General features: G+C 37.8%; 1 protein-coding gene across 18 annotated transcripts in view; it reads left to right on the forward strand.

Annotated features, from left to right (window-relative positions):
* The window catches only part of RGS7 (regulator of G protein signaling 7), a 265,193-nt gene that overhangs the window by 96,686 nt on the left and 147,741 nt on the right, over positions 1 to 20,766 (forward strand). Inside the window, exon 2 of one of the 18 annotated variants that reach the window (XM_064648724.1) lies at positions 4,382 to 4,485. The exons of the other annotated variants lie outside the window; for them this stretch is intronic. The gene's annotated coding sequence lies outside the window, so the exon portion shown is untranslated. The remainder of the gene's footprint in view (positions 1 to 4,381; positions 4,486 to 20,766) is intronic. 18 annotated transcript variants of the gene reach the window in all.

Genomic DNA, 20,766 nt, shown 5'->3' on the forward strand with positions numbered 1-20,766 from the left:
GTGCTCACTGAGCGAGCCACTTTCCATCATTTACCAGCAGTCCTGGCTAACTGGGGAGGTGCCATTTGACTGGAAGTTGATAAATGTGACACCCATCTACAAGCAGGGTTGGAAAGAGGATCCAGGGAAGTACAGGCCTGTCAGCCTGACCTCAGTGCCAGCAAGGTAATGGAGAAGATCATCCTGAGTGCCATCATGTGACACATACAGGAGAACTAGGGGATCAGGTGCAGCCAGCAGGGATTTATGAAATTCAGGTTCTGCTTGACTTACCCAATCTCCTTCTATGCTTAGTGGATGAGGGAAAGGCTACAGATGTCTTCTACATGGACTTTAGGGTCTGGAAGCCAAGTAGGAGTTATCATGGGAAGAATCTCTTTCCATACTTTGCAGATCCCTTTGGGGGAGAAGTGATTTGCAGTGCCTTAGCATATTGGTATATCATCCCTGAGGTGAACTCTTAGGCTGTTTGTTTTTTATTATTGAAACACCTATTTAAAAAAATTATTTTCTCCCACTTCAAAAAAGCCCCACTCACCCAACCAAAGAAAAATGAAGTAGGCGTGATCTGGACACTGAGCCAGCTCTAAGCCAAAAACTCTGTGATTGATGTGTTGCTACATCACTGGATCTGAGGTAGTACAAGCTGGCTGCTCAGAGTTGCTCCTGTCTGCTAAAACTAAGTCCTAAAAGGAGAAAAAGTTCCATAAGCTGACAAATTTTTAATTCCTGCCCTTACATCAGGCAGTTCCCCTATGGAATATACCTCAGTTGGCATAACAGCAGTAATGTTATTTTATTTTGAACCTATCTTCTTTTCCTTAAGCCCAACCTTGTGTGTCATAGTCAGCACACTATATGTAACCTGATTCAGGCTGACAGCTCACAGAGCAGAAATCTTACTTCTGAGAAATGCTGCTTATATAAGTAAAAATCTTACTAAAGGTGCTCTCTGTGAGTTAGGTCCAGAGTATTAAGTAACATAACTGTTACTTAATAGTTTCTCTTTAAATTTGTAGTTTGCTTTACTGCCTACATGTTATTTCACAATATTCTTGGGTAACCTAAGGAAATTAGATGGGAAACTAGTACTACTCAAGTGTTGCAGGGTTTCAGAAATATTTTCTAATGAAAGCTATGAAATAAAAGTATGGAAGTCTTCACACTTTGAAGTATCAAGAAAAAATTCATGCATATACAATTGGCAAGAAATAGTGCATAGTTACTTTCTCCAAGGGAAGAAGAAAAATTATATGTCTGGCATCAAGATGATGGACTGTTCAGTTGCCTGCTCCTGTTTGATCAGAATATTGTGTATGAGTTTATTTAGAATATAATCTTTCGTTTCCTTTGCTGACATATGTTAAATGTGTGTAGCTGCTTGGGTGTTTTGGCCTTTTTTTTCCTCAAAAAAAATATTAACTTCAGTTCTTAGAGATACTCTGCATGTGCTTTTGACCACAGTTAGAACAACTGTACTTTCAAAAGAGGAGTATATTGCCTTTGCTTTTAAAACTATTCATGCAACTGTAATTCCTGTTACTTATATTATACTATAATTTTTCTTAAAATGACCATTGGTACTAGCATTTGAAAACTTAGTTACATTCTTTCATGGTGTGACAAAAAAAACCCCAAAAGCCAAAACCAGAAAGAGTTGGTGGGGGAATTTCCTCCCTTTTTAAGTAAAATGATCAGATGCAATTAGAGAGCTATGTACATTGTTGGGCTTCTTCTCTGTTTTAAACATATTCTTTGTTTATATTACTGAGCTGCTACTGAAAAGAAAAAGGCAGGTAATTCAGGGAGTTTCTTTCCAGGCCTTTAAGGTTCTCTCACATTATTTTTAGGCCCCAGCCCCATTCTTTGCTGTTCCTTTTTCCTTCATCGTTCTGTTGCCTCAAACGACTTGTAAGTAAAGACCAAAGTGTTGCAGAGAGAACTTTTTAATGAGACTGAAGGATGAATGTGTTACCTGTATCTTCTGTAATTTGTATCCTATTGTAATTATTTTTCTAGTTTTCATCATTTCTATTAGGAGTCTGTTGCTGTTAAAACTCATGAGCCATTCAGTAGTGTGTACAAAGTTTGAGGTGTTCCATGTTGTGCATGTGAAATGCCTTTTTCAAACTATCCTGTTCTTCATTATCTTGTGTTATTTATTCCTATGTCTCATAACCCTTCCAAGACATACCAGATACTTCTCCTGTTTCAAAATGTTCCTGAGTTTTCCTGGCTTTTTTTCCCCCCCCTTTAATAGAGGCGAGGATTCTGCTGTGATCTCTATTTGGATACTGCTATGTACTCAGCCAGCTCCAGCTTCCTAGCTGCGCTGTGATAAAACAGATGTTTGTAGAAAGCCTCAATAATCTGTTGTCTTCGCCCTGTAAAGGTGATCTACAAAGAGGAGTGCAGGGAACATGGTTTCCTCTTTATGAAAAAGAGGAAGAGCAGATTCTGTCAGTCAGGGGGAAAGGAAAACCAAATGGTACTTGGATTATTGCATTAGGGTAATAATCTTGCAGTAAAAATGGTGAACTTTTATGTGTCCCCGAGAGGGGTGATAATCAGATTCATGAGGACAGCGATTAATGTGAGCTGGGTGATTAGTCCACACACTTTGAAGTACTGCTTCAGGCTACCTGCAGATTCAAATCAGTATGGCTGTGTTGTTTTGTGTTTACTGTACTGTTGTGATATGTAAAATTTCTGGAAAAAACCCCAACCCTTTCTAACAGAACTAAGGGAGCTGCACTTGTATTTTTTTTGCAGGGATGCCTCACATTTGGGATGAAAACTATGGGCAATATTGTATCTAGGTAGTGGCACGTCTTGACCTCCAGTACTGGCTGCAGCTGTTTGTAGTGCTTTTGGCTAGCAGTGGTTAATTCTCATTGCTCACAAGGAACAGTATAATGCAAGAAATAGCTTGTGAACTTCTCTATCAGTGGGGTTGTGGAGTCAACAGCAGCTTGGACTGCTCTGAGTGAGTGCTTCTGTAATGCTTATCTCACCAAATCCTCTTCACATGGGAGTTGTTTTTTCTTAGTGGAACAGCTTCTTTTTCTTCCTTCCAAAGTAACCATACAATTTGCCCTCAATTTATACAGGAGATTAGCTTAGATCCAAATATCAATTCCTGTCTGCAACACTCACTTTGTTGATAAGGCCTAATAATACCTCAATTCAGTAAAAGAGCTCCAAATCATAGCATGAGTCTCTGGCTAAAGAAAAATATTACAAGAAAATGTAGGGGACTCATTATTCTCCAGAATGAAACAGAAAAAAAGGGGAGGGGAAAAGAGTCAGCAGAAACAAATCTCATTTTCAGGGTAGTTGTAAGTGAATAAAACATACTCAAATTATCTACTTTATGATGAATTAAGGAGATCATAGTGAATTTTAAAATGCATTTTTATGTTTTTGAACAACTCCAGAAGAATACTATCTGAAAATAGAAAGCATCTTGTGCACTTATAACAGCTGCATTTTTTTAGCTATAAGCAGTTCTACATAATTATGTGAAGAAAGCATCAACCTTTTTATCTTGATTTCTTGACACCGGTGTGCTAATTAAAAAGATAATTTTGATAGGCAGAATATATTAACAGTTTGTCTTTTCATTCAACACACCTCGTTGTGGTAGCTATCATGGATTTTCAATAAAACCAACATCCAAGAATCTGTCTCAAACATGCTGATGATTCAAAGTACAAAGAATAAGCTCCACGTGGTTATATATGACACTTTGTATCAACTTAATTTCATTGTACTGGTTAAACATTACATTTGCATTGCTACAATAGAATCACGGTGGTCTCTAGTTCTGGACCTCACAAGTATCTGAAAGGATTTTGTGATGAACCATGAATGTCTTTGTATGACATTGTGATTACCCACTCTATACACATTAGAAGTTGTTATGCTTTATGGCCCTATCAGACCATATGTCCTTTTGTATGTCAGAAGTAAGTTATTCCATGTGACATCAAACTTTTACTGCTTTAGTCCCAATTAATCAAACAGTTAGATAGGTCTCCAAGGAGCCTGCTTTGTTTCTATTTTTATGTTTACAATGGCAAACAGACAAGTCCCCTCTGTCTCTAATGAATGCAACACTCACTAGCAGCTGCTGGCTCATCTCCCATCTCATGCCATTTCTGCCTTGGCAGAAGCGTGCAGGTATGCATAGAAGGTTTAGGTTAAGTGCTTTGGAACCATTTCTAGGTGAGGCGGCAGCAGAAGTCGCCTATTTCTCCACAGGCAGAATATCTAAAAGCTTTTACATGCAGAGCTCTTACCATATTTCTGTACCCTGAATAGATCTACTTTAAGCAGTTCAGCTACAAAGTTTCTCATCACCTCCTCCCTTCCCCTGCAGTGGGAGAAGAGGGAGATGGCCGCCTACTCCTCTGACTTCTCTACCTAAGCTGAAGGGATCGTTCCACTAAACAAGAAGATGGCAGTGTGCTTTTTCTGATATCTGTAAGCGAGCAATTTTACTGACAACATTTGGTTCTTTGGTGATGGGCAATGCCGAATTCACGCAGAGTTCTATGTATTTTGTATAGTTTTTGTTGAGCTTTCGTTTAGGTTTCCTTTGAGCAAATGATGACAAATAAAATTGTCTAGCAAATGACTAAGAGCTAGATAGCCTGATATATGTAAGCATTTCCACTGAAACAATAAAGGTAATAAAATCAAGCTGAATATTTTCTCCCTAGTGCATTTTATATTCCATAATTTATAGTAGATATCACAAGTTGGGCTATTAGATTCATATCCAAAAACTTCAAGAAACATTTTACTTGTGTTGAAACTTGTTAAGCTTATGTGCAAACTAGTTAGGCTTAATTACTTTTCCTGCAGCCCAGACCTTTGTCTTCTCTAGGACTCACAGAAGACTGTGTAACTGCATCTAAGAGTATTGCAGGTTTTGTTTAATATCAACAGCAAAAAAAGAAGCAGCAGAAATGTATTGATGCTTAGGTTTATGTATACAAACTATAATTTGTGAAAGTAGAGTTGCAACATAGCTTCTCCATCAAAAATCTGTTCAATTTTAATAATACACTGATGATACTTTGTTTTGATTTATGAAATCTCTCGGTTTACGATTGTGTTGCCCAAACTTCCAAAAAGTTGAAAATGCCTTTTGAATTAAAATGGCTGTTTTGACTCTGCTTTGAAAAGCTATGAAATTCATTGTTGAAAAATGTTTTTTAATCCTGACTCCTAGATATCCAGAGAATGTTGGACAAAAACTCAGTACTGCCAAAAGCAGTAGAGCAGTAGGCTGAAAAAAAAGCTATGGAGTTGTCAGCTATGCCTCACTGTTTTCAGTTAGTCTTTCATCTTTTGAGCTGAGGCAAAAATAGTACAATGTCATGCTAGTGTCTGAAAGGGAGAACATGAGGGCAGTTAGGCAGTACTGGGCTGGCAACCCTGACTTTGGCTTTGTTTGGTGTTTCTAATGACTGAATTACAATTTATGTTATTGTTTTTTTACCAGTTTTTTATAGCTGTGCAACGATAATATGATTATTATATTATGCAATTGTGTATAAGTAGATTAAACCCAAATAATAATAAATGCCTTGTTAGTGAAAGAAAATACAGCCCTATTATAATTTTGCACCATTCAGTTTATCTTTATACTTAGCCTGGACTTATAGATTTTTAAATGTTCATTCTTTCTATTTCAGATGTTATTTCATTGTTTTCAGAGGTGATCATGGTATTTCTGAATCCTCAAACTGAGAGAGAAATTGAAAAACAGAGTGGACAATTTCTAATTTCATTCACACATATTAGTGTCTTTCAGATGACAATATAATCTGGAAAAAATTAGATGTCATTTGTTTGTTGAAATGTGTTTTGGTAAGTGACATTTCATAACAATTCACAAAGAGAGTATTTGCTGGAAAAGGCACTATTTTTTTTGATAATAAGGATGAACAGTATTGGAATATTAAGATGAAAAAATCAGGTTCTCAGTAGAATTTCAAAAGGAATTTCCAACATAGTCTTTTCAGTTTCCGTCACTTTTGTACCTACCTTAAAATAAAGTCTGCAATATTTCATGCATAGTTTCTTGTTAATGGACCATGCGTAGAGTGCACGTGTTAAGTTTAAGGTATATTTATGCATAAGATAATATGAAAAACACAGTATATACTATTTTGCAGGGCTGAAAAATAGTAGCATAACTATAGCAGGAAAGCATTGCTCATTGCCAATGTTCTGAATCATGCATTTTGAGATTTGTAAAAGGAGTTTCTGTATTTGTTTTGTGTGACAAGCATGAACTATTTACAGGTTTAACTTTTATGATTTATACCACCATTCTGCCAAACCTTGGCAGAACACCCTGGTTAATACTGAATTATGTGCTTGCACAGTATGCACACATATGACACAGGTATGTGCAGTTCATATGGCTAGATGAAAGGTGATGTAAAATGCAGTGCATAAGCATTGTAAATATCAAAATCATGTCTATACTGAATTAGATAGGAATCATTAAGATAACCAGTTTAAAGGAATTAAACCATGACAAAGGCTTTCCTTCCTCAGCTACATTGTCTTTAGCACAAAATCTGCCCCTGATCCTTTTTGTCATAAGGACAGCAATTGCTGTATTCTAGTGAAGCAGTGGCTGGGTGCATTTTTAACATGCCAGCCCTTGAATCTGTGATAATGTTTGTGAACAAATAAAACAGTGATTAAATCACGGCTAACCCTTCCCCCCCACCCCCAAACTACGGATATAAATGCAAACTTATTATGCCTTTTAAATATTTCAGTTTGCATTCTCTAAAATAATCTTGTATCAAAAACATGATAATATTCTAAATTAGCCTAATTGGTGCAGGTTCACAGCAGTGAAGAAAGTCTAGAGAAAACAATAGAAAGTAATATAAATATCTAAAGATTTGTCACAATACTCAGAATACTCCGGATGACACCATCTTTGCTTTGTCACTGAGATGATGGAATTAGCATGCAAATCACATTAAACCAAAATGCCATTGTGAATGTTTTTCGAAAGTCTAAGTGAGTTTTCTAACTCAGTTAAATATCAGTGCTGCTTTCATGCGTAGACGAGGTACCACGCTGCTCTGACCTCTGACCACACACTGGCTCAGTCTGAGCTTATAAAAAATCTCGGGGGAACCATTTGACCATAAAAACAAAGTAAATCAGGCAAGTGGATAAGATTTTTCAAATGTGGTGCTCTGCTACTGTGTGCTGTCTTTGGGTAGAAACACTCCATATGAATGTGAATAGTTTTCTAGATTCTTCCATCATGCAACAGAAAAGGAAAGAGAAAGGGCTGACAAAAGGAACAAAGTAACCATTTATCAGTGACAGTGGCACAATTAGAAATGTAAATGCTTTAAATGCCTCTGAAAGACAATACATGTTATTGTCCTTTGACACTTTCAGATAGATTAGCAATAACAAAATAACATTAATTAACTCATTTCAAGACCACTGAAGTGCCCCCAAACAGGTACTATTTTCTTTATAGTGGAGGTCAGCCTTTTTTTTTTTTTTCCTCCCTTTAAGGCCATGTAGATATGGCTGCATATTTATTTCTGGGCTGCCAGGAAATCCTACCCCAGCAGAGATGGCACAGCTTCTTGCCTTCTCCTGGAGTGGCCTAAGTGTTCCCAGGGTGGTTTCTTACACTTTTTTTCCTCATTCCTCTTTGCTCTTCAGGCATTTTTTTGGCCTTTCTGAAAAACACTTTCCCTGAGGCACTCCCAAGGGCAGCTGTGGGGCTCAGCTGTGCCCTGCAGTGGGTTGGTTGGAGCTGTCTAGAACCAGCTGCACCTGGCATGGGGCAGTCCCCATCTCTTCTCAGAGGGGAGCCCTCTGGCACTTGGGCACAGATGCCCAGAGCAGAGGTAATCTTATAGCAGCTGAATGTCAGCTGATATTGTATTCTGCGATTTTTCAAAGAAAAAGAGCACTGAGAAAGGAATATGCCATTTCAGTCATGCCCACAAACAACAGGCTGATAGTGATGCACAGCACTGCCAGCTGAAGGTTAGGTACCTGTGCTCTCCACTTTGGCTGCATTTGCTGCACCCAATGAAGTTTCCATCAGGCTTCACATGGTGTCCATTTTAGATGAGTGATACTGAAACACAGAAAACTTTCAGAGTTAAAACAGAGGCAGAGTGAGAAGAGCATGGGCACCACTGCTGTGATCTCAAGCATGAGGAGGACATTCCTTGGTGAGGGCACAGGTCTTGGATTGCTGCAGGCTGTGACAAGTGATGAACAATGTGTAGAGTTGGGTTTAGCCTTGGCTGAGTGCTGCCTGGACATCTACCGTGGTCAGCAGTTTTTAAGACGTGCATGGCTACAGTGACAGGTAATTGTTTCTTGAGCTTGAAATAGCTTTATAAGAGGTGTATTAATTTTCCTAACAAAATGCCACTTCTTTTTAAAATCTCACTGATTACATGACCTCCAAAGGCCTTGATAAAAGAGATTTTCTTACCTACTGTTTTTGCTTTTTTTTATTTGACAGACTGATCACTCATTTAACCATCAGAAAACTAGAACCTCTTAAACTTAAAAAAAAAAATACATGAGAAGTGCCATCCCTGGTTATGGTATTTGTTGAGAAATAATAAGCTGGTAACACTTTAGAATAATAAATGGTAGAAACGTTTCCAAGTTGGAATAGTAAAGCAAAGTTTTCTGTTATGATTTACTGAAGTAGTGTACATCATTATTCCATAAAATTCAAGTTTAGACTCAAGTAGAAAGCTTTGGGGTTTAAAATGGACTGGCAGCAGGACTGAGGTCTTGGCTTGAAGGGTTTCTGGTAGTGAGATAAAGACAAGGAAGGGTTGAGAAATTGAAGCTTTTCTTTTCAGTGTTTAAAACTTTGGGAAGTTCTGTACTTGGTGTTAGACAGTAATTTTGAGAATATAGGAGGAAAATCTCCAAAGTCAAGGCATTGCTAAGTTGTCCATTATGATGGTGTGCCCCCACAGCTGGACTCTGGTAAGATAGATAACAACACAATAGGGGGCGTAAGTCTTTCTCAGCAGCTGAGAGCTTTTGAGCATGTGTCAACCAAAATACAGCTGGTATGCAAATGTCACTATAAGTCAATCATCTTGCTCCATAAATAGTGGACAGCCCAGGGTCTGTTATGCATGGCAATGGGCTGCAGACCAGGATCTTTCCTGGAACTGAGAAGCCTCTAAAAGTTACTCCTTGAGGGTGAGAGAATCCTTGTTGTGTCAGATTCTTCGTTCGCGAAGCCTGGCCATGATGATGAGACACTTAGTAAGTGAATTGGGAATAAGCGCGCTGAAACTTTGAAATCTTTTCTAAGTGATATAAAGGATTGATTGGGCACATATAATTCTTTAGACATAAACCATTGACTAAGTGTGGGACTATGTCTGGATCTAGCACACCTTACACTCCCCTCAGAAAGGAGTTTAGAGAGCAAGTGGGTTCTTTCTGAGCCTCATGACTCAACAGGAGGGTCTCTCTGACAGTTTTATCTGACTCTGTATTCTAGAGTAAATATTCAAGCGTACCTTGGTATCGAATCCTTCTAAACCACTGAGGCTCTTACTATCCAGCTTTGTTAATTTGCTGTTTTATATCAATAAACTTATTGCTACTTCTCTCTTACAAGTGAAGTGCGTCACTCCGTCTGTAACACCCACACAGTATGAATATATGCATCATTACAGGGCCTGTTGTCTTGAGCTCTTGCACAATTTTTCTCACAGCAACTTGGCTCATTGAGAACATAGTAAGGGAAGACCTTGTGGAGTAATTCAAGGTCTGACGTACATAGATTTAGGATTTAATCTGGATATATAATGTGTCTCCAAAAAGAAATGAATTCATATGCTATCTTTGAAATGAATACTGTTTTTCTACTCTAACTAACACTGAGGTAAAGCAATTGTCTTCCTCTGGATTTTATAAGTATTAGATTCTTTGGCAGAAGCTAAGCAGTCTCTTCCTGTTTCAGTTCTTATGGGTAAACTCTGTTTAAAAGGATTGTCATATTTCAATTTTATTATTACAATTAATATTATAATGGATATTTTAAAATACTTTAGTTATTTTTTTGATGCTGTATATAATCGTGGATACATAACATATATAACTATCCCTGGCTATGGTGAATAAACTGTATCCATATAAATCTGAATGTGTATATAAATAAGAACAGTTAATATTCAAATGTAATTGTAAAAATAGACAGATGACACAGCATTGACACTGGCTTACACTTGAAGTCTCTTCATCACATTGTCTCTCTGACTAAACTCTTGTTTCTTTCATTCTTGTTCTCACAGAAAATGCAAGTGTACCACTAAAATGCTATGTACATGGTATATAAACATAGTGGCAGTGAGAATTCCGATAAGCAGTTGTATTAGTATGTTTCTGTTTTCATAGCTGTAGCAAGGTGTTCTCTATTACTATCTGTTCTTCTGAGAGCTTGACATCGAAAAATTTGTCATATGTCAAATGACAAATGACACTGTGCTTTGGATTTTCTTGAGGAGATTATGAAAGGACTCATACCTAGATATAGCACTCTCTCACTCAGCTTTTACTGCTGAGATTTTTCCTGGGGGTAGTAAATTGAATATTAAAGCTGATAGTCCTATGATAGAGGAAAATTGTCTTCTGGGTATTTTAGGTGAGTTAGAGAAAAAGGGTCAATGAAAAGCTATTAAAATTCAGAATTACAAACAAATGAACACGAGAGAATACCTGTAGTCTTTCTGCTGATGGATCCTCCTGTTATGTTCAAATAACTAGCTTGGATAGAATCAATAGTTTAAATGGATTGGGTGCTAGCTCTCTGGTTTTATAAAACTTCTACATAGATAAAATAATATAAATGAGCTCCATCAATGGTAGCTCTACTAACTAACTTTCTGATTCTTACACACTGAAGTTAACTACCTGCAAAATCAATTCTCAGTCAGAGGTGAAATATTATTTTTCCATTGATATCAGTGGTGCCTATGATGCTTACAGCTACAACACTGACAACCTTATTATTCTTTTAAAAGCTCTGAGGTACATCGACTCGCCTTGTGAGACAGAGAGGAAGGCAGGATATCCTGATGTCTGGCTGTCGAAGAGGTTGCATTCAGGATCCTTGACACTTAAATGGTGTCTTTTTGGAAAAATCATTAGTCAGGCTTTCAGTATGCAGAATTACTCACAGAGCTTGTTGTCCTGCTACAGTATTTCAGTTTTGTTATTGAGACACTGTGTTGCTGCAAAAGTTGTAAATTACCTTCATCACATTAAGGGATTGTAACTGGTTGAAGTTCAGAATTCTCTAAAGCAATTTTACCAGTACAAACCAACATTAAACTTGAAATAAAATATTATTCTTTCCTATCTCCATAATTCTGAATTAAATTAAGAGAAACTTATGTTGTGACTATATAGTATATCAATTATCTAATATTTAATATTTATATTGGTATCTAGTGTCTAAATTTAAACACAATAGAATTAAAATTTAAAAAAATAAAGTTTAAAATAAACAAAAGAAGCCTTGTTTCAGTAAAAGGAACAGAAAGTGGGAAATTATTAATAGGAGCAGGTTGTCATCTCTAGATAAGAGTTAAAATTTTCATTGAGTTTATGAAAACTCATTGCTGGTAACTGCATCATTGCTGGTAACTGCATCTTGACTTAAGTATGGGTTTCTTTGAGATTATACATCATAAAGAATATTTATTTTACACTAGAAAAATATTAAATTGTAAAATGTCTCTAGAAACTATTTGTGAGTCTTTGTGAGTCTTACTTTAAAATACTGTATGCAGTATTGGTTTAGTTTTTTGATATGATCGTATTGAGGTTATCCTTCCGTAAATGAGCACAAACTGTCTGAGGGTATTTGGAATATGTATTTGCAGTTTTTGTGAAATGTGTTAAGTGCATGATTTTTTTGTCCAACTGTACCAACTTGGTGTTTCCTTTCCCTCTCCTTTATGCTCCTCTTTCTTTCAAAGATTGTCTGTTCAATAATTTGTATAGAAGAGCTGGTGGCGTGTTTCAGTTGTGGAAGAAGTGAGTGGCAACATCTTCAATCATTTATAAAAAGACCTTTATTAGCACAAAGAAATTGGAAAACTTCTACCTGAAGGCCTGAACTGAAATGATGGTTTCCTGAGAGGATTCATTACAGTACCAGTCAGTTCTTTGTACTGAGGAAAGAGCGAGCCCTACACTAATACTACTAATAAGAAAGAAACCACTAAAAGTTTTTTATGCTATTTTAATCAGGCAATTTTTCCTCTCTCATTCTGAAGCAGTACATCCTGCACTATGTGCACTCCACAGTGTTCATTAGCTAGCTCATCATCTGTCAATAGTAGGATTATTTTTTTTCAGACACCTAACAGAAACTCTAGAAATCAATCTACATAACTACAAAATCATAAATAATTGAGTTGGAACAGAGCTCAACCATCTGTCTACTGGTAGCTTACTTAATTTCAAGATGCTGCTTGGAAGATATTTATGTGTAGTTTACAAACAAATTATTCTACTTGATTTGAGGGTGTCAGTTATAGTCTCTACCTGAACAATCAATGACATGGGGAACACTTACTGTGTAGGAGCCTGGCAGTGTCACAACCTGAATTCTGAAGGGCAGAGCTGAGTTCTGTTTGCTGTTACTTTGGCTCAAAAGGACTGAGATCTTAGCTGAATTTGAGGATGTATGATTCTCAGGCAGTAATGGCACACTTTTGAATATGAACTATTGAGAAGACCAGATATAAACACTATTAGAGTTGAATTGCATTGGGCAATACAAAAAAAATCCTGCATGTATCTAATAAACCATAGCTGTGAAACATGAAATCAGCAACTTGGAAGAATTGCTATGTGTTATGTTAAGAATTGATCATCTCATTTTACTTCATAACTAAGCAATCATTCTTCTGCTGGAATAGGGATATTCCAATAATTCATATCTGTTGCTATCACTCTTATGTATTGCTTGGTTCAATTACATTTAATTGATCAGAATAGTTGATTATGAACCCAAATTAAATTTTAAAAAAAATTTGCATACTAGTAGATGAGAGGCTCTTTTGATATATTTCGTAGTATGAAAGAATTTATGAATTTTATAAGATGTTAAATACCTTGGGAATAATCTTTATTATGACTGAAATAAAAATTAATTCCATGGTAACGTGTGTTGCAGTATAAGCAAACCATTTCTTAGTGGGTTTTATTTTATTCTTTGCACTGTTATTTAACAGTATCACTTGTTCACATAGCTTACCTAATGTGCTGAAGATTGAGTCTCAAAATGAGAAGCCTTTTTTTAGCTGATAAGCTAGAAGCATAATATATGCATAAAAAAGCAATTACAATATATGTAGAAAAAAGCAAAACTAAAATTTGGAGATTCAAAGCCAGTGCAAACAGAAGACTTGAGCAGTATTTTACTCAAGGAGGTACAGCAAGAGTTTCACTATCTTTCAGCTTTAAGCAACAGTAAAGGAAGTCTCGAGTGACAGAAAGTAATAAAGTACAAATAATGTAGGTGGAGTTCACAGAAAACTTCCTTATATAGTTTTCAGACAAAATATTCAAGGACATAATATTGTCCCTCAAATACTGTTTTACAAATAAAGTCTTAACATGGCACATTAGATAAGAGTTGATATAAACAAACAAATAAACAAAAAAAATCAAATAAGAAATAAGCAAATGAAAAATAAGCAAAGAATCCCTTCATGTTCTTGGAGAGGAACAGAAACAGGGAACATACTAAATGAAGCATTCCAAATTACAGTTCGTCAGATATGTAGTAAACTCAATTGTCAACTAGAAAATAATTTCCCTTTAATGAGAAAGTCCTTCGTATGCCATTTATTTGGTTTCCTCAAAATGCTGTCCTGTAGGCACATCCTTAATTATGTGGATATGCTTGAGGTGGGCTCTTTTTAGTCCTAGGTTGCTGGTTACGAGGACTCTGGTGTCTAATAAACCCCACAACTTTTGCTTGCCAACCTGGTCCACTGCTTCCTCACTTAATTGTTGATCATTCTTTCACATACCTGTTGGTCTTAGTTTATAGCAAAAATGCTTTTCCCCCATTTAGTCAGAAATAACTTGAAATAATGATATTGCTATGTCTGGAAAAAATATGGACAGTGGCTTGCAACAAAAATGTTCTATTTTAGAAATTTTTCAACTTCAGTAATTTAAAATGTAATTACTGGATAAAGACAAATAAAATAATACATTTCAAAATATTTTAAATATTGTTACTTAAAATGGCCTTTGAAGATCAAAAATCTGGTTCTTGAAGATTCTGATGGGGGTGGGGAAAGGATGAGCATATGATAAAGTTTTTGGAAATTAATATTAAACACATGTTTTTTGTTTGTGCACTATTTGTCAGCATGCACAGTTCTGAAGGTTCTTTTCAGAAAGTGTTTATATCTTTTTGTTGCTGTCACTTCATTATTATTTGAATTCACTGTAAAACCACTACCTCATTTTCTTCCTACCTCACTTTGTATCTTCTTCCATGTATGAACTGTTTTCATTTAGCACAAAAGACACTCCTCTGTCACGCTTCATCCTAACTGAGGCATTAAATGGTTATCAAGGCTCTCAGAAGCAGTCACATCTGCCAACCTCTTTACAGTGAAATTTTGAAGATATCAAGGATGAGGAAGCGTGATCTAAATTTGAATAATGTTTTTAATATACTATAGTGTTCCTTATGCATTTTTAAAAACTGCAATTGATGTTCTTGCAACACCATTGAAAGCAGTGCTTTTCTCCCAGTGCAGGTAACATGAAGCTCAGTTAAATTTTAAGAACTCTCCCATGCGCTGCAGAAGTTCAAGTAATCATCAGTTTTATTTGGCTAAATCGAAGTTGTGTCTCACAACACATTTATGTACACATTTCATTCTTTGTCCTAAGCCTTTTGCCTAATATCACAGAATATGCTGAGTTGAAAGGAACCTACAAAGATCATCAAGTCCAACTCCTGGCCCTGCACAGGACCATCCTCAAGAGTCACATCATGTGCCTGAGAGTATCATCTGAATACTTCTTGAACTTTGTCAGGCTTGGTGCTGTGACTCCTTCCCTGGGGAGCCTGTTCCAGCACCCAACCACCCTTTGGGTGAAGAACCTCTTTCTAATCCCACCTAAACCTCTTCTGATACAACTTCAGGCCATTCCCTCAGGTACTGTCACTGGTCACCACAGAGAAGAGATCAGTGCCTACCCCTCCTCTTCCCCTCATGAGGAAGTTGCAGATTGCAATGGGGTCTCCCCTCAGTCTCCTCCAGGCTGAACAGACCAACTTGACCTCAGCTGCTCCTCATAGGGCTTCCCCTCAAGGCCCTTCACCATCTTGGTTGCCCTCCTTTGAACACTCTCTAACAGCTTAATATCTTTCTTATATATATTTCTTATATTGTGGTGCCCAAAACTGCACACAATATTCAAGGTGAGGCTGCCCCAGTGCAGAGCAGAGCAGGACAATCCCCTCCCTCACCTGGCTGGTGGTGCTGTGCCTGATGCCCCCCAGGACACGATTGGCCCTCCTGGCCAGGACACTGCTGACTCATATTCAACTTGCCATTGACCAGGACCCCCAGGTCCCTTTCCATGGTACTGCATCTTATTCCCCAATCTGGATGTACACCCAGGGTTGCCCCATCCCAGGTGCAGAATCCAGCACTTCCCCGTGTTGAACTTCATATGATTGCTGGTTGCCCACTCTTCTCATTTGTCAAAGTCTCTCTGCAGGGCCTTCCTGCCTTCAAGGGATTCAACAGTTCCTCTCAGTTTTGTGTCATCTGCAAGCTTGCTCAGTATCCCTTCCAGTCCTATACTGAAGTCATTTATGAAGATGTTGAAGAGCACAGGCCTAAGACAGAGCCCTGTGAAACCCCACTAGTGACAGGTCACCAGTCTGATTTCACCCCATTCACTATTATTCTCTGTGCTCCTCCCATGAGCCAATTTCTCACCCACCACATGATGTGTTTATCCAGCTGTGTGCTGGATGTTTTGTCCAGAAGGATCTTGTGAGAGACAGTATTGAAAACTTTACTGAAATCCAAAAAGATTGCATCACCTGGCTTCCCTTGATCAGCCAGGTGGGTTACTTTGTCATTAAAGGAAAGTTTGATAAGCAGGACTTCCCTCTCATGAAGCCATGCTGGCTGTGACCAACGACAGCATTGTCTTTCAGGTGTTTTTCAATACTTCCCATAACTTGAGTGGGCACTGAAGGGAGGCTAACAGACCTGTAGTTTCCAGGGTCTTGCTTCTTGCCCTTGAAAATCAGGACAATGTTCACCAACTTCCAGTTGGCTGAGACTGCTCCGGATTCCCAAGACTGCTCAAAAATCATTGAGAGAGGTTTTTTGATGGCATCAGTCATGTTTTTGAGGATTTTTGAATGAATCTCATCAAGCCCCATAGATCTGGGATCTGGCTGGAGCAGCAGATCCTGAACAATTTCAGGGTCAAATGGGAGTTGAGCATTCTTGCAGTCATGATCCTCCAGCTCAGGGCACTGAGACCCTCTTGGTCTGTCATCTGTGTTGAAGACAGAGGCAAAAAAAGCATTAAACACCTCTGCCTTGTCTCTGTCCCTGTTTGTGAGGTGACCGTCCTCATCCTGTAATGAGCCAATTATATTTCTATACTGCCTTTTGCCATTAATGAATTTGAAAAACCTCTTTTTATTGTCCCCCACATTTCTGTCCAGCTGCAACTCCAGTTGAGCTGCAGCCACGCAAATCTCTCTACAGTGGCAAGCAGCATCTCTGAATTCTTTCCTTGTCACTTGACATTCCTTCCACTGGGCATACACTTTGCTTTTTTGCCTTATTTCCAAGAGAAGATCCCTGCTCAGCCAAGCCGGGCTTCTGCCTCACCTACTTGAGTTCGACATTTGGGAATTGCTGCTCCTGTGCCCTTAGGAGGTGATGTTTGAAAAATGACCAGCACTGATGGATCCCAGGACCTGCAGAAACATTACCCCAAGGGACCTTACTAATTCCCTGAGCAGCCTGAAGTCTGCTCTTCTGATGTCCAGAGCTGAGGTTTTGCTGGCACTTTTTCTTCTGTCAACAGAGATTTTAAACTTGATCACTTTGTGGTCACTGTGGCCAAGATAGCTGCCAATCTCCACTTCGCTCATGTTGTCATGAGAAATATTAAGTCTCCCATATTCACTTTTTCTGCCTTTCATGGATCAGTAGAATCACAAAATGGTTTGGGCTGGAAGGGACCTTTAAAGATCATCTAGTTCAACCCGCCCTGTCATGGAGGTGTTTCACTAGATCAAAACCCTGTCTGTGTCTTTCACATCTGTCCTCTCCCTATTTGGTCATCCTGATTCTGATGTTTTCAGTCCAGATGTTTAAACCCTTCCTTCATGGACCTCATTCCTTAACTTTGTTTGTTCTTGTCCACACTTCACTTTTTCATTGCTACATCTTCTCTAGATAAAAATATTAGTTCTTTCTGTCTTCTGTCTAATCAGAAGAGGGAATGCTACTGTTGATTTTAATTTACTTTCTGCAAGGTAGGTTTTTAAATTTAAAAAATCTAGAAAAGTTGTTTGTTTTAAGTGCTGTTAGGTTTGTAATCAATGTAACTAAACTACTGTGAATATATTAAGTATATAAGCCTTGCTACAGTGCCTGAAGTTCTAAAGTAAACTTCATGCTAATCAAGTAAACTTCATGTAAATCACTTATGAATTATATTAATCTGATTTTTAGCGCTGGAGTCATGGGTTTGACACCATCTGAGATGACATTAAGAGAGCACTAGTGAGACTAAGAACTAATTATTGCTTTATGTATGTGCTTGGCAAGGCAAGAGGAAATGCAGCAAAAGCAATTTGATGCTGCCTCAGAGCAGCCCTTGGTGTCCTGTACTGTCCAAGTTGTCTATATATGAACTGCAGACTGAGGTGGGACCATCCTGGTGCTGCACCCTCAGTCAGGCTCCAGGGCAAGGCCAGGGAGAGCTCAGCCCTGTATTTCAAATGAATTCCAAGAATGGATTTCAATAGATTTAAAAAATGTGACTTACTGCTTTACCAGTCTGAAAAATAACTTGCTGTGGATATGTGTGGGATGTTCTGGTGCAATAATCTTCTAGGGTTATTGATTTGAGGACAACAATATTCAGTAGTAACAAACTATGGGAGTTACCACATGTTCTTCTATCCGTTGGCACCTGCTTTATCTTTCAATTTCTGTGGCTCTGAGCACTATCAAAGAACATGTGTTGTGCTGCTTTTGAGCTTTGGGTAAGCAATTACAGTTTTATGATCTGGTTTGGAATATGTAGTCACTTGAATGACTTGCATCCTAGAATAAAGTCTAGATTCTGAGATTGAAAACTGTAATTTTTGCTAGTTTCTTCATAGTAGCAACTTATTTTACAATGTATGATGTTGAACAAATTCTGATTCACACTTTCCAGTTGGTTTTTACAAGTCCTTTAGATGCTTTAGAGGACTGTGTGGGGATGCTCTGATGGGATAATAAGCGTAACTGACATTAAAAAAAATAAAAGAAGGAAATAAAGCAAAGCATCACTGCCTCACTTTTGAGACAGTACAAATTGATCTTCTAATTATTTCTAGTGGGCTTTCTGTGTCTGGGCATTTCTTTTATGTATTTTGATTGGAAAGTGCAGTTAAATGTGCAAGTGATTACTGTGTGGTTTCATAAATATAACAAAAATTCTAGAATTTTAAGCCTATGTCTTGATAAGAAGGCTAAAACCAATATTCCAACATCCCCAAGGAACTCCTTTTGCATCAAAGTTTTCAAGATCATTTTTTATACAATACAGAATAAAAATCATAATTAGATGCATCTGTGTGTACGTCTGTGTATGTATGTACATATGCACTGTATAAAAGTACTGGAATAAAGATCCCTTTTGCAGAAGTGGGCCTGCATTTAGGTTCCATGTGAAAAGATTGCAAAAAACTGATGCTTTGTGGAGAACAGAATTTAACATGACCTGGTTTTTGGGTGGAAAATTTTAAATATGCTATCTGTATGGAAGACCTATTCCTGCTGGTCCAAAATGAACAGTGTTTCATGAACCTTTCATTATGTTCATTATCACCATCAAGACGTGTCCACAACTACTGGTACATGGAGAATGGAGTACTGCTTTGGAATGAATGTCAGAGTTGAAGTACTGTAGGAATGTATGATGTAGAATATGGTGCTGCTGTTTCTGTAAGATAAGTTAAACAAGGCTATTGTTATAATAGGTTTGATCAGCTTTAAAACAGAGAGACCAGCATGTAACCCCAAACCTACCCTCCCCTTTAGCTGTTATTTAGTGCTAAGCAGGAGTAGTAAACAATGGTAAAGCCCATTCTTTTGGGCAGAGACTGGAAAGTTGTACAAAGAAGGATTAAAAGCAAATTTCCCACGATAGAGAAATAATTTCCAGTTCATTGCATTTGATCTTAAAGGTAATTTATCAAATGCTACTTGTTGTAGAGGTATATTTGATTTGAGAAATGGACCTTTAGTTTCATTGTACTAAATTTACTGAATTGAGTAAGAAATAAAAAGTGATAGGTCTCAGATTAATTAAGTTTGGCTAATATTGCTAATAATTTTAGAGCAGTCACCCAAGAGTGCCATAAATATTGATGAGAGCAGAAAGACAAATAACCAGCCTGTCTTCTCTTTTTAATAAAGTTCAAACACCTTCAGTGAAGTTTTAGAACTAATTTCTAAAGGGATGTCAAGGTTTAAATTCACTTATAGGAATGTTACAAAGAGCAAAACCAAGTCAGAATGGAATCTTATTTCATCCCATTGTCGTGGTTTAAGCCCAGCTTGAAATTAAACACCACGCTGCCGCTTCCTCAACCTCCCCTCTTCTCCCCCCCGCCTCGGTGGAATGGAGAGGAGAATCAAAACTTGTAGGTTGGGAAAGAACAGTTCAATAATTGAAAATAAAGTAAAACTGAGTAATAATGGTAAATGATGATGATGACGACGATAATAATAATAGTAATAATAACGATAAAAAGGGAAAAACAACTGCTGCACAATACAATTGCTCACCACCCACTTACTGATGCCAGATCCCCATTCCTGCACCCAGATCGGCTGCCATTCCAGGTATCTCCCCTCATTTATATACTTGGCATGATGTTCTGTGGTGTGAAATATCCCATTGGTCAGTTTGGATCACCTGTCCTGGTTCTAGTCCCTCCCAGTTCCTCTGCATACCTTCTCACTGGCAGAGCCTGAGACAAGAAAGAAGTCCTTGACTGAGGGTAAACATGACTTAACAAAAAACCAGAACACTGGTGTGTTATCAACACCATTCTCATTCTGAATCCAAAACGCAGCATGGTAACAGCTACTGAGAAGAAATTACCTCCACCCTAGCTGAAACCAAGACACTGATACAAAAATCTCTTCAATTCAGTTTGCATTAGGCTGGATTCAAGAGGTATACCCTGCATGTTAATATGTCCAAGACAGTGTTCTCGAATGGAGTGTATCATGGATGTCCTGATATCATGACTGTCTACACTGGATAAATAGCATTCAGAGGTTATGCCAGTAAATACTTTTATTAATTTTACCCATTTATACTAGCCTAGAAATCACTGTTGTCCTCAGTCTAATTTCAGCAGATTTTTCTCAGAATTTCCAGCATCTCCAGCCTCTTTGG

The sequence above is a fragment of the Pseudopipra pipra genome, chromosome 3 (assembly GCF_036250125.1).
Source record: "Pseudopipra pipra isolate bDixPip1 chromosome 3, bDixPip1.hap1, whole genome shotgun sequence".
Classification (NCBI taxonomy): domain Eukaryota; kingdom Metazoa; phylum Chordata; class Aves; order Passeriformes; family Pipridae; genus Pseudopipra; species Pseudopipra pipra.